This window comes from Prionailurus bengalensis, chromosome F2 (genome assembly GCF_016509475.1).
Source record: "Prionailurus bengalensis isolate Pbe53 chromosome F2, Fcat_Pben_1.1_paternal_pri, whole genome shotgun sequence".
Taxonomy (NCBI): domain Eukaryota; kingdom Metazoa; phylum Chordata; class Mammalia; order Carnivora; family Felidae; genus Prionailurus; species Prionailurus bengalensis.
The window spans coordinates 20,154,164-20,167,675 of record NC_057353.1 but is presented as its reverse complement, the minus strand read 5'-3'; positions in this window follow the sequence as shown (position 1 = coordinate 20,167,675).

The following is a 13,512-nucleotide window of genomic DNA, read 5'->3' as shown; positions in this document are numbered from 1 at the left end:
AACTTGTAGACCACACTTTATTTTCACACTTTTTAATTTTATTTATTTTATTGTATTTAAGTTTATTTATTTTTGAGAGAGAGAGTGCATGAGCGAGGGAGAGGCAGAGAGAGGGGGAGACAGAGAATCCCAGTCAGGCTGTGCACGGTCAGAGCAAAGCCCAGTTGGGGGCCCGGACCCCATGAGAACCTGAGATCCTGACCTGAGCCGAAAGTAGGAGTCAGACACGCGACTGATTGAGCCACTCAGGTGCCCCATATTTTCACACTTTATTTTAAAAGTTATACTCCTGGGGCACCTGGGTGGCTCAGTCGGTTAAGCGTCCGACTTCAGCTCGGGTCACCATCTCGCGGTCTGTGAGTTTGAGCCCCGGTCAGGCTCTGGGCTGATGGCTCAGAGCCTGGAGCCTGCTTCGGATTCTGTGTCTCCCTCTCTCTCTGCCCCTCCTCCGTTCATGCTCTGTCTCTCTCTGTCTCAAAAATAAATAAACGTTAAAAAAAAAAATTAAAAAAAAAAAGTTATACTCCTTTCATTATTGAACAAAGCATCTGTGCATATGTTTAGGATTTATTTTTCTTGATCAAAGAATGTTTTCATTTTGGCCTCTAAGTTCAGAAACTACATAGTTTGTATTCACTGCAGCAGCATGAATTTTTTTTTATTGTGATAAAATACACATAGCATAAAATGTATTATTTGAATCATTTTTATTATTACTTTAATTGTGGCAAAATACACATAACATAAAATTTAGCATCTTAACTCATTTTAAGTGTGCAGTTCAGTGGCTTGAAGTACATTTACACTGTGGTGCATCTAATACCAGGATTCATCTCTAGAACTTTTTTCTCTTGCAAAACTGTAACTTTGTATTCATCAAGCAATAACTTCCTATTCACTCGTCCCCCTAGCCCCGGCAACCACCATTCCACTTTCTTTCTCTATGAGTTTGACCACTCTAGGTACCTCATGTAAATGGAATCATACAGTATTTATTGTTTTGTAACTGGCTTATTTCACTTTGTGTAACGTCCTCAAGGGCCATCCATCTTCTAGCACGTGTCAAAATTTCATTCCTTGTTAAGGCTGGATAATATTCCATCGTATGTATATACCACATGCTGCTTCACAGACACTTGGGTTTTTCCACCTTCTGGCTGTTGTAAATAATTGTGCCGTGAACATGGGTATACAAATATCTTCTTGAGACCTTGCTTTTAAATCTTTTGGGTGATTGTAACCATTTTTAAAAATTAATTATTTAATTTACATCCAAGTTAGTTAGCATATAGTGCAATAATGATTTCAGGAATAGAATCCAATGACTCATCCCCTCCATAGAACACTCAGTGCTCATCCCAACAAATGTCCTCCCTAATGCCTCTTGCCCATTAGCCATCCCCCCATCCACAACCCATCCAGCAACCCTCAGTTTGTTCTCTATATTTAAGAGTCTCTTATGTTTTGTCCCCCTCCCTGTTTTGTATTATTTTTGCTTCCCTTCCGTTATGTTCATCTGCTTTGTATTTTAAGTTCCACGTGAGTGAAGTCATATGATATTTGTTTTTCTCTGACTAATTTCGCTTAGCATAATACCCTCTACTTCCATCCACATAGTTGCAAATGGCAAGATTTCATTCTTTTTAATTGCCAAGTAATACTCCATTGTATATATATATACCACATCTTCTTTACCCATCCATCCATCGATGGACATTTGGGCTCTTTCCATACTTTGGCTATTGTCGATAGCACTGCTATAAACATTGGGGTGCGTGTGCCCCTTCTCACTGTAGCCATTTTTAAGTATACCTACTCAGTGGCACTAAGTACATTCAGATTTTGTGCAAGCATCACCACCATTCTGCTCCAGAAATTTTTCGTCTTCCTCCTGACATTTTTTTAAGGTATCTATCTATCTATCTATCTATCTACCCAACTAGGGCTCAAACTCATGACCTGACATGAAGAGTCACCTGCTCCTCCAACTAGCCAGCCACGCGCCCCCTTCTTGGCATTTTTAATGAACACCAATTCTAAGCCAAGCAGGTGATGCTGGAGACAAAGGATGAGCAAGATAAAATTGCCCCCAGACTCTCAAACACTGGCAGGAAAACATTTCATTTCAAAGCTACAGCTTTTCCATCTTGGCAAAGGACGGGCTTGAATTCATCTTTTGGCCCGAGAGTTTCTTGGTTTGGATAAATCACCTGAATCGAGTGCATACAAACACATTATTCACAAGTGTAAATTGCCTTGGCCATAATGTAAATGACTGTTTTCAGTCCTTATCTGTGGGGGTTGGTTACCTTCTCACTCCCGCCCCTTGAAACATCTCTCCCCTTCTCAACTCGGTGGCTTCTACAGGGTCCTCCCATCCTCATGGCCCCTGTTTTAAATGTGGTATGGTCCCCAAGCTTTTCTCTTCTCTGCCTGTCTGCACAGTCTCTAGAGATCTCACTCACCCCCTCGACTTCGAATACCACATTTATGCATTTGGTTCCCAAACCTACCTTTCCAGTCTAGACTGCCTATTAGCTCTTTTTCATCTGCATGTCCCACAGGCACATAAAGGCTAGAAGGGCCCACAGTATCCATCCCCCCATCTCAAGTCACAGCACCCGCCTACCTGGATGCCAAGTCGGAAATAAAGGGCTCGTTCTTGATCCCTACCTTCCTCTCCCTTGGACACAATGTCTGCTCCCCTCAGTTCTATCTTCTGTATCCTTTAAACTGGCCCACTTGTCTCCACCTGTACTGCCAACACATAGTCTGAACCCCTCTGCGTTCTCCTGTTGTTGGGATAGCTTCTGGATCCATAACCCTCCCCCCACTCCCTTCTCACACAGCAGCCTGACCTTTGAAAAGCACGAACCAGATTTTGACACTCCACTGCTTAGAGCCCTTCAGTGGCATTCCCGTTGTTCTTAGGAAAAGTCCAGTTGCTTTAACATGTGCACAGAGCCCAGCCTGATCTGGCTCGTGCTGGCCTTTGTAGCCTCACGTGGAGCCCTGTCTCCTTTCCTGTGACTCTGTGATCCAGGTACACTGCTCATTTCCCATGTATTCCCTCTTCCCTGGGGCTGAACGGTCTCTTCCCTTCCATCCCTTCCACTCTCTTTGCCAAGTCAACTTAGTTTTAGTTTTCAGCTTACATACCTCTTCCTCCAGGAAGCCTTCCCTGCCACTCCCACTTCCCCTCCACACAAAGGTTGGGTCACCCCTTACATTGTTTATTGTATATGGCATGGAGAAGGCATGAATTAGCAGGATGTGTGCGGGGCAAACCGAGAAGCCTGCTGTTGCTAGCAATGCAAAGGGCAGGGTGGCAGTGGGAACAGAAGGGCCTGTAGCGGCTGTGATGCGAAGACCTGAGAAGATGGAAGAGTGAAGGGCGGGGGCTTTGGGAAGAGACAGACATGGGTTAGAACGGTGACTTAGCCACTTTCATTAGGAAAGTGATATTTATTTATTTTTAGGGAAGTGATTTGAGGCAAGTTGTCCATTTTCTCTACGCTTTAGTATTTTAGATTTAACATGAGGCTTAAACTAAGTGATGGTTTAGAAAGGATGCAGGGGGTTAGGACAAGTTGCCAATGCTCTCGGGCCTTTTGGGGGGTCAGGTCTGGCTTGAGGCTGGCTGTGTGGATTTGGGAGCTGTCAGCATATGGGCGAAAGTTAAAATCAGAAGGAAGCTGAGGCTGCCAAGGGGGTGTGTGGAGAGGAGTGTGTAAGAGAGGATGAGCTTGGACGCTGGGGAGCCCCAGCATCTACACAGGGGGCACCAAGCCCCGCCTGGCACACAGCAGGCACCCAGTACACTTCATTTGTAGACCTATGGACGAAATGACTAGATTCTTCTGATGGAATCTTAGTCCTTTTCACTTATTTCCCCAAATCCTGGCCTTTTGGCAAAAGAAGACATTTCCCAGTAGCCCAGTGGATGGGAGACTTTGGGTCTTTCTTGAAGGAGTTAGCAGTTCTCTGGATTGATAGCTTATCTGTGGATGGACTCCTAGCCAGAGGCAGGAGTAGGGGGAGAGCTCAAATGTCTATCTTTCCTTCTGTTATTCCACAGGGAGCAGATATCTCAGGCTGTGACTCTTGACAGCCAATTCCAGGATGCCAGGCCCCTGCATGAGCTCATGTAGTCCTCAAGCCGTGCCTTGGTGACAGGCATTGCTATTACTTCCACTAAAAAGAAAAGGCAGAGGGGCACCTGGGTGGCTCAGTCAGTTAAGCGTCCCACTCTATCTCGGCTCAGGTGACGTTCTCAGATTTCTGTTCCTGAGATCGAGCCCCGAGTCAGGCTCTGCGCTGACAGTATGGAGCCTGCTTGGGATTCTCTCTCTCCTCCTCTCTCTGCCCCTCCCCCACTCTTTCTCAAACTCTCTCCCTTTCTCAAAATAAATAAATAAGCTTAAAAAAGAAAAAGAAAAGGCAAATCACAATTTTTGCTTGTTCCTTGTATCTTTAACTATAATTCAAGGGGTGCCTGGGTGGTTCAGTCGGTTAAGTGTCAGACTCTTGATTTCATCTCGGGTCATGATCTCACGTTGGTGAGATCGAGCCCCACCCAGCTCTGTGCTGACAGCATGGAGCCTGCTTGGGATTCTCTCTTTCCCTCTCTCTCTCTCTCTCTGCCCCTTCCCCACTGGTAATCTCCCTCTCTCTCAAAATAATTAAACATTTGAAAAAATATTTATTTAAGTAATCTCTACACCCACCGTAGGGCTTGAACTCATGACCCCAAGATCAAGAATCACATGCTTTCTGGACTGAGCTAGCCAGGCACCCTTATTCCTTAAACTTTAGGATTTCGTGTGATTGGCAGGAAAATTGGCGGGTTGAAGTTAGACCAGGCTTTGAAAGTGATGGAGGGAAGTAGAATTGAGACCAAGGCATGAAACTGTCATTGTGGGGATGTCATTTTTGTACAGATCTCTGTAACTGGGAGAAGATGGGTTTAAATCAGTCGTATTTTTTTTTTTTTAAGTTTATTTATTTTGAGGCGGGGAGGGGTAGAGAAAGAGAGAGGGAGAGATTGAGAATCCCAAGAAGGCTCTGTGACAGCCCAGACAAAACTCAAACTCACAAACCGTGAGGTCATGACCTGAGCCGAAATCAAGAGTCCGATGTTTAACCCACTAAGCCACCCAGGTGCCCTGAAATCAGTTGTATTTCTTTTTTTTTTTTTAATTTTTTTTTCAACGTTTATTTATTTTTGGGGCAGAGAGAGACAGAGCATGAACGGGGGAGGGGCAGAGAGAGAGGGAGACACAGAATCTGAAACAGGCTCCAGGCTCTGAGCCATCAGCCCAGAGTCTGACGCGGGGCTCGAACTCCCGGACTGCGAGATCGTGACCTGGCTGAAGTCGGACGCTTAACCGACTGCGCCACCCAGGCGCCCCAGTTGTATTTCTAAAGTGGTTTTCAAAGTGGGGTTCCTGGACCACCACTATCAGCATCACCTGGGGAAATGTAAATTCTCTAGCCCCACCCAGACTACTGAATCAGACACTCTGGCGGTGGGGCCAATAATGTGTGTTTTTATAAGCCCTTCATGTGATTCCGAGATCTAGAACTATATTCTCCAGTACTGTAGTCATTAACTACATGTGGCTAATGAGCACTTGAAATGTAGCTAGTCTGAATTTACATGTGCTGTAAGTATAAAATACACACCAGATTTCAAAAGTTTAGTCTGGAAAAAGAAAGCACAAAGGGCTGGCTCAGGCGGTAGGGCGTGCAACTCTTGATCTCAGGGTTGTAAGTTTGAGCCCCATGTGGGTATAGAGATCACTTAAAAATAAAATCTTTAAAAAAAAAAAAAGCACAATATCTTGTCCATTGTCGGATGAATGGATAAAGAAAATATGGAAGATTATATATACCCCCCCCCACACACACAGTAGAATATTATTCAGCCATGAAGAGAAGAAAATCTTGCCATTTGTGACAATATGGAAGGACCTTGAGGGCTTTATGATGAGTGAAATTAGACAGAGAAAGACAAGTACTGTATGATCTCACTTATATGTGGAATCTAATAAGGCTGACCTCAGAAACAGAGTAGAATGGTGGCTGCCAAGGGCTGGGGGTGAGGAAATGGGAAGATGTTGGTCAAGGATGCAAACTTGCACTTTTAACCTGAATAAATTCTGGCGATCTGATGTACAGCATGATGAGTTCTTGACGCTGTTTTATTATTTTCTTGAAAGTTGCTAAGAAAATAGATCTTACTTGTTCTCAACTCACACACATAAAGATGACGGGATGGAGGTATTAACTAACATTATTGTGGGGACCGCTGGCTGCCTCAGTCGGTTAAGTGTCTGACTTCAACTCAGGTCATGATCTCATGGTTTGTGAGTTTGAGCCCCAAATTGGGCTCTGTACACCCGGAATCTGCTTCACATTCTGTGTCTCCCTCTCTTTCTGCCCCTCCCCTGCCCTGCCAAAAGTAAAACAAAGAACCCTAACATTATTGTGGTAAGCATTTCACAATATATACATGTATTAAATCATCACACTGTACGCCTTAAACTTACAGTGTTATATGTCGATTATATCTCAGTAAAGCTGGAGGGTGGAAAGCACAGTATCTCATTAACAATTTTATATTGGTTACACGTTACAAGAACATTTTTGATGGTTTGGATTATAAAACATATGCTATCAAAATTAATTTCACTTGCTAATTTTTAAACTTTTGAATGTGGCTACTAGAAAATTTAAAATACTTCAATTGGATAATGCTGGCTTAGAATATTGGAACATTCCCTCAGTGGTAAGGAACTCCATTCAGAGTTTGGGTTTAGGGGAGAGGAGTTTCTTGTTACCTCTTTTGTCGGTCATCATCACCATCACCATCATCATCTGGCCATGGGCAACACTTCCCTGATGTCCTGAATAAGGGAGGTCCTGTGTTGTTAAATGCAAGGTCCCCAAACAGTATGGTCACATAGGACTGTGTCAGCAAGGAAGATGGCTGTGATTGGAGAGTGCGCGGTCTTCATAGATTATTAGTATATTACTGTATTCCAATCTGGCTGCATGAAAAAGTAAGATTAAAAAAGAATAATAAACAGATGGTTAAAAACCAGTAAGTTCTCTGTCTTGAAATAAAATTGCCTCCTTAGTTTGCCCTTGCCCAGTTTAGCATCAGTGCCTTATTGATCAGAATTAGGAAGTTAATAAGGTTTGGGCTAATTAATCAGATGGGTAGGGACTGGAACTGCACTGCAAGGCTTAATCAAGTCATCAAAGCTCTCAAGCCATGAAGAAGGTAATTAAAAGAAAAAGATGCCTGTTATATAGTAACAGGAGACCGGGAGAGGACAAGAGCCAGATAGAGAACCTCCATTTTCTTTTGTACATTTCCCTGGTATAAATCAGACCCAATGACCAGGGCACGTTGCTCAGCTTCCTATCAGAGAATTAAGTTGAATGAATTTATAAATCACCTCATTGGCTAATTTACTTGCCCTAGACCAAATGTCAATGAAACTATACTTATTTATAACAAGTTTTTTCTTTGCCAAGTTCCAGGGAGCTGAGTTCTTTAGGATAGTCCACAGTTGTCATTAATGCCTGCAGCAATTGTGATTTACAAGCAACAAATAGTTTGGTTGTTGATTATTCAACAGATCTTGAGTACCTGTACTTGCAAACATTGTGCTAGGTGCTACTGTGGTTCTATACACTGTAGAGAGCTATTTATTCAAGTAAATTTTGCTGTATGGCAAGTGGTGGAGATTCTTGGGGAATCTTTTCTAACCCCTGGGGTCTCCCTCAGTCTGTCCCCACACACCGCCTCCCTCAAAATACTTATGAGACTTAAGTGGGAAAAGAATAAGGATAGTGTTGGTGGGGGGAGCTGGGGACGGGGGAGAAGGGGAAGAGGTGGAGGGGAGGAGGAAGCCTGGAAGTCGAGGCAGACATTGTCGGATGTCATTGTGTGGGGAGTGGACTCTCTTGGCATGGAAAGATAAATTCTAAAGGAGCTGAGGTTTGCAGCCATTCAGACTTACAGCTTCCTGAAGGTGTCAGCAAGGTACCACTATATTTTGGGCGCGAACCCTGGGACCCTAAGAGAAGAGTCCATTGTGTTTATGAACCAGAAAACCTAGTGTCCTTGTCAAGAGCCTCACAGTGGAATGGGGAGAGCAGAAGCCAGATCCGAGATGGAGGGGGTGCAGGCCTCCTCTCTCCTCTTCCCTTCCTCTCCTGACATTCTCTTTTCCCTCCTCTCCCTTTCAGGACCTCTTGTGTTTGTGTGGGCCAGTTGAGCAAATTAACATCTGAATGTTCCCTCTTTTTCCTACCCCAGTCAAATCTGGTTCTTTGAGTTTCTCTAGTCTGCAATGCAATTTCTTCACATTAGCTAGGAGAAAATTCGGAAAGTAAATAAATAAAAGGAATGAGGGAGTTCTATCCTTAACAGGTTTTTTTTTGTTTTGTTTTTTATAATTAAGTAAGCTCCACGGCCAACATGGGGCTTGAACTCAGGACCCTGAGATCAAGAGCCTTATGCTCAGGGGTACCAGCTGAGACAGCCTGGCGCCCCTATCCTTGCCAGAGTTCAAAATGTTATGTAAAACTTCAGTAAATGAAACAGTATGGTATACTGATCAAGAATATAGGGGCGCCTGGGTGGCTCAGTCGGTTAAGCATCCAACTCCGGCTCAGGTCATGATCTCACAGTCCATGAGTTTGAGCCCCGCTTCGGGCTCTATGCTGGCAGCTCAGAGCCTGGAGCCTGCTTCAGATTCTGTGTCTTCCTCTCTCTCTGCCTCTCCCCTGCTCATGCTCTGTCTCTCTCTGTCTCAAAAATAAATAAAAACACTAAAAAAAAAAATTAAAAAAAAAAAGAATATATAGATCAATGAAACACTACAGGGAGTACAGAAATACAGCAAAATTCATTTGAGAATTTAGTATGGTATAGGACAAAGGGGACATTTCAAGTCACTGAGGTAAAAAACAACTTAGTCAATAAATGATGTGGAGGTAACTAGCTTTCTCACCTCAAAATGAAATTCCAGATGAAGACAAGCATATGCAAGGGTGATAATTACTAATTTATTTGTAATAGAAAAAGATGGGAAATAACCCAAAATCTATTGTAGGGTTAAATGATTTCTAGTAACTCAGGAATATTGGGCTGCCTGAAAAGGAAAAGGGTATGTTGATCAAATAATTTCAAGATGCTATATGTGGAAAAGAGTGTGCAAAACCACATGTAATCTACACATATGCACGTATGTCTGTGTGTGCAAGGAAATATTCTAGATGGATACTGAAGAAACTAGGAGTGGTAGAGATAAATTCCACCCCACCAACCTCACCTGGAGGCTTTCTTTATGCATAGCCATCTTTTTTTTTTTTTAAGTTGATTTATTTTTTGAGAGAGAGAGAGAGATTATTTTTTGAGAGAGAGCACAAGCAGGGGAGGGGCAGAGAGAGTGGGAGACTCAAACTCACAAACTTTAATAAATTAATTACTTTTATTATTTGTTTTAACTCAGTAAGCAACATGCCCAACGTGGGGCTTGAACTCACAACCCCAAGGTCAAGAGTCGCATGTTCTACCAACCAAGACAGCTCCCAAATTAATTTTATTTTTTTTAAAAATTTATTTTTAAAAAAAATTTTTTTTTCAACGTTTATTTATTTTTGGGACAGAGAGAGACAGAGCATGAATGGGGGAGGGGCAGAGAGAGAGGGAGACACAGAATCGGAAACAGGCTCCAGGCTCCGAGCCATCAGCCCAGAGCCCGACGCGGGGCTCGAACTCACGGACCGCGAGATCGTGACCTGGCTGAAGTCGGACGCTTAACCGACTGCGCCACCCAGGCGCCCCCCAAATTAATTTTAAAAGCCTAGCTTAAAGAAGCTGTGAAAGAGGCTCAGTGCTTTCTAGTGACTTCTGGAGCAGTTCCAAAGTAATGATGAGATTTGGGGGTGAAGAGGGGCGCCTGGCTGGCTCAGTTGGTAGAGCATGCTATTCTCGATCTCAGGGTGGTCGAGGTCAAGCTCCATGTTTGACACAGCGTACTTAAGAAAATAAAAAGACTTGGGGGTGAGGATAAAACCAGAGTTTGGGTCCCCGCCTAAGCCTAAATCCTTGACAAGCTGTGTGGCTTATGAGCAAATATCCTTCCTGAGTACAACTTTTCTTTAATGGGAATAATAACCCCTGATGTTTAGGTTTATTTTTGAAGGTCAAATGAATTAATACATATGTACAATTCATAGCATAATGCCCTACTCTTCATATGCGTGAATGAACATTCCCCCCATTTTAAATAACTTCTTATGTCAAGGACCTGCCTCCCTCTCTACCCCATTTCAGAGATTTTTTCGAACGTGGCTGTGAACTTTAGCTTCCGAAATCAGAAAACAAAATATTGGCATCTCTGGAGCTGGGTGGCCCAGTTCCTTTTTCTCAATCTTCCCGCACCTCTCCTGCCTTTACTTTCTTCCTGGTCCAGCTCAGATTTCCCGGATTTCCAATCACTCCCCTGCCAATGCCCTCTGCCCTTTCTCCTTTTGTCACATTCCCTAAGCAAAACCAAACACTGGGTGGCCGTTCCAGGTCTGCCTTCCCCAAGCCTCTGTCTCCAACCTCACGTGAACCCTGACACTGCCTGGCCATTCTCTTTGCCCCATGAGCTTGCTTTCCCGCTCATCACAATTTTTATTTCAAACCTCCCCTCTCCTAAAACTTCTGGGCCTTTTCATGCCGTCAACAATTGTGCCCCATCTCCAATTTCACAGAGAAAATGGAAGCCCGCAGAAGGGAATGCCTTCAAATTCTGGCCTGTCCCATGCTTAAATTACATTCTGCATGCACTCTGCCCTCCTACCCTCAGGACTAAAGGGAAATGTGTCCATTACTCCATCAAAAATGAATCCCAGACTCTGGATTAGATTTCTCCCTGCCTGCCTTCCTCCTCAGAATCAATGACTTCTTCGTCCTTCCCTTAACTCAAAACATTCTCCTGTGTCCCTATCTCAAGCAACAACAAGGACAATAACATTATCACCATTATTATCTATAACCTCCTCACCACCACCAATTCTAAATCCTTCCTCTAAAACACACACAAAACAGACTCCAAGCTCTCCCTAAAATATCTCGTTTCTCCAGCTATCACCACCTCTCCCTTCCCTTTCATAACCAAATGTTCTGCAAGAATTTTGTACATTCACTGTCCCTACCTCCATACCTCCCACCTCTCTCCCTCCCCTCTGGCTTCTGCTCCCTCCTCTTCACTCAGAAGTTCTTGATAAGGATGCAGAGTTGTTCTGGTTGATAAAATGGACTCTTTCCCTGGACACCTGGGTGGCTCAGTCAGCTGAGTGTCCACTCTTGATTTTGGCTCAGGTCATGATCTCACAGTGAGTTCTAGCCCCACATCAGGCTCTGTGCTGTCAGTGCAGAGCCTGCTTGGGATGCTCTGTCTCCCTCTCTCCCTGCCCTTTCCCTGCTTATGCTCTCTCTTTCTCAAAAATAAATAAACATTTAAAATAATAATAAAAAGATGGCTTTTCTCTCAATAGTGTTTGTGTCTGTACGTGGAACACTTACATGTTCGTCCCTTGACTGCAGGAGCGATCGTCTCATTTTCTTCATATCACTCTGACAGGCTTCCCCTTTATCAGCTTCAGTCCCTTGCTCTTTCGCTGGAATGTTGGCATTCATGGCACTCTGCCTTCCCCCCACCCCTGTTCCTGCTGTACACACTCATCAAGGACAGTCTCGTCAAGCTCTATGACTTCAAACACTATTTGCTGATGATTCTCTCATCTCTACCTTCAGCCCAAATCTCTCTTGAATTTCAGAACCGTATGTACATCTGGCCACTCATTCATTAAGCAAGTTTTTCATTGGGCAGTTACTATGTGTTTGGGAAGAACAAAATCAAACAAGGTTTGACTCTGCTGTTTCTCCTTTAAAGTATGTGTTCAACAATTTAATAATATTTCCAATTAAGTCTCTCATTTTTCTTGTGGGATCTCGATTTGGGCACCACCAATGTGCAAAACCATCTATTCCGATAGATCCAAACCAAAGTCTTGGTGTGGGCGTGACTCTTCATCTACCTCCTTCCTAAATTAATCAGTCGCCAAGCTCTATTTCACCTCTTGAATCTTAGCCTCTTTCTTTCTTCCTTTTTTTAAGGTTTTTATTTTTATTCTTGAGAGAAAGAGAGAGAGAGAGAGAGAGTAAGCTGGGGAGGGGCAGAGAGACAGGAGGACAGAGAATTCGACGCAGGCTTTGCACTGCCAGCAGCAAGCCTGATGGGAGGCTCGAACCCGCAAACCGCGAGATCATGGCCTGAGCCGAAATCTGACGCGAAAATGACTGAGCCACCCAGGTGCCCCCCTCTCTCTAATAAATATCTCTTGAGTTGTGAAACTTTCCATTTCTTACATTTCATGGTCGCTTCCATAATATGGGCCACATCACCACTAACTGTTCATTCTGCCTCTAGTTTTGTGCCCTTCCAGTCTATCCTCCCCTTGGCAGGCTGAATGACCCTTCTAAAATGCAAACCTGATCATGCTCCCTCTCACATTTTAACCTTCAGTGGCTCCCAGCTTCTCTCAGAATAAAAGTTACACTCCTAATCGTAACGTGACTTAGAAGTTCTCCCAAGATCTGGGAGCTACTTATCTCTCCAAACTCACATCTCTCTACTCCTGACCACCTGAATGGATGTGTCATGCCTTCTTTTATCCTTATTTAACACACATATTCTTTCTCCCTATAACACTGCCCTGTCCTCCTCTTTGCTCCACTCCAGGTAATTCCCACTCAGCCTTCAGGTCTTAGCATAGACAATGTTTTCTGGGAAATCTTTCCTACTACCCTAAGTCTGAGTTCAGGTAATTAAAAGAGGCAGAATGGCATGATTAGGAACTTGGGGCCCCTGGCAGGCTTAGTGGGAAGAGCATGCAACTCTTAATCTAGGGGTTGTGAGTTTGAGCCCCACGTTGGGTATAGAGGTTACTAAAATAAACAAATAAACTTTAAAAAGAAGAAGGAACATGTACTCTAATTATGATTGGGTTTGAGTCCTGGCTTTGTTGCTGCCTGTGTGACCTTAATCGAGTGACCTAACCTCTCTGCACCTCAGTTCCTCATTGGCAAAATGAGACCAATGATATTACCTTCTTCACAGGGTTATTATGAGGGTTAAGTGAGTAATTTCTACAGCACTTTAAAGGTACCCATCAGAGTAAACGCTATGTGAATATTAGCTATTATTTCCTATATGTCCCAACCATGAGAATTAAAACATATTCTTGTTCATTGTTACTTTGCAAGTGTGTATTCCACACTATGAGCTGGGGCCACGTCCATCTTGTTTTCTGTTGTTCTCTCTAGCACTTAGCTCAGAGAATACCAACATTAATTAAGCAGACTTCTAAGCACTGAACACATATTAATGTATCTAATACATATTTTCATCACAAGGTAGCCACTATTGTCTCCTTTTA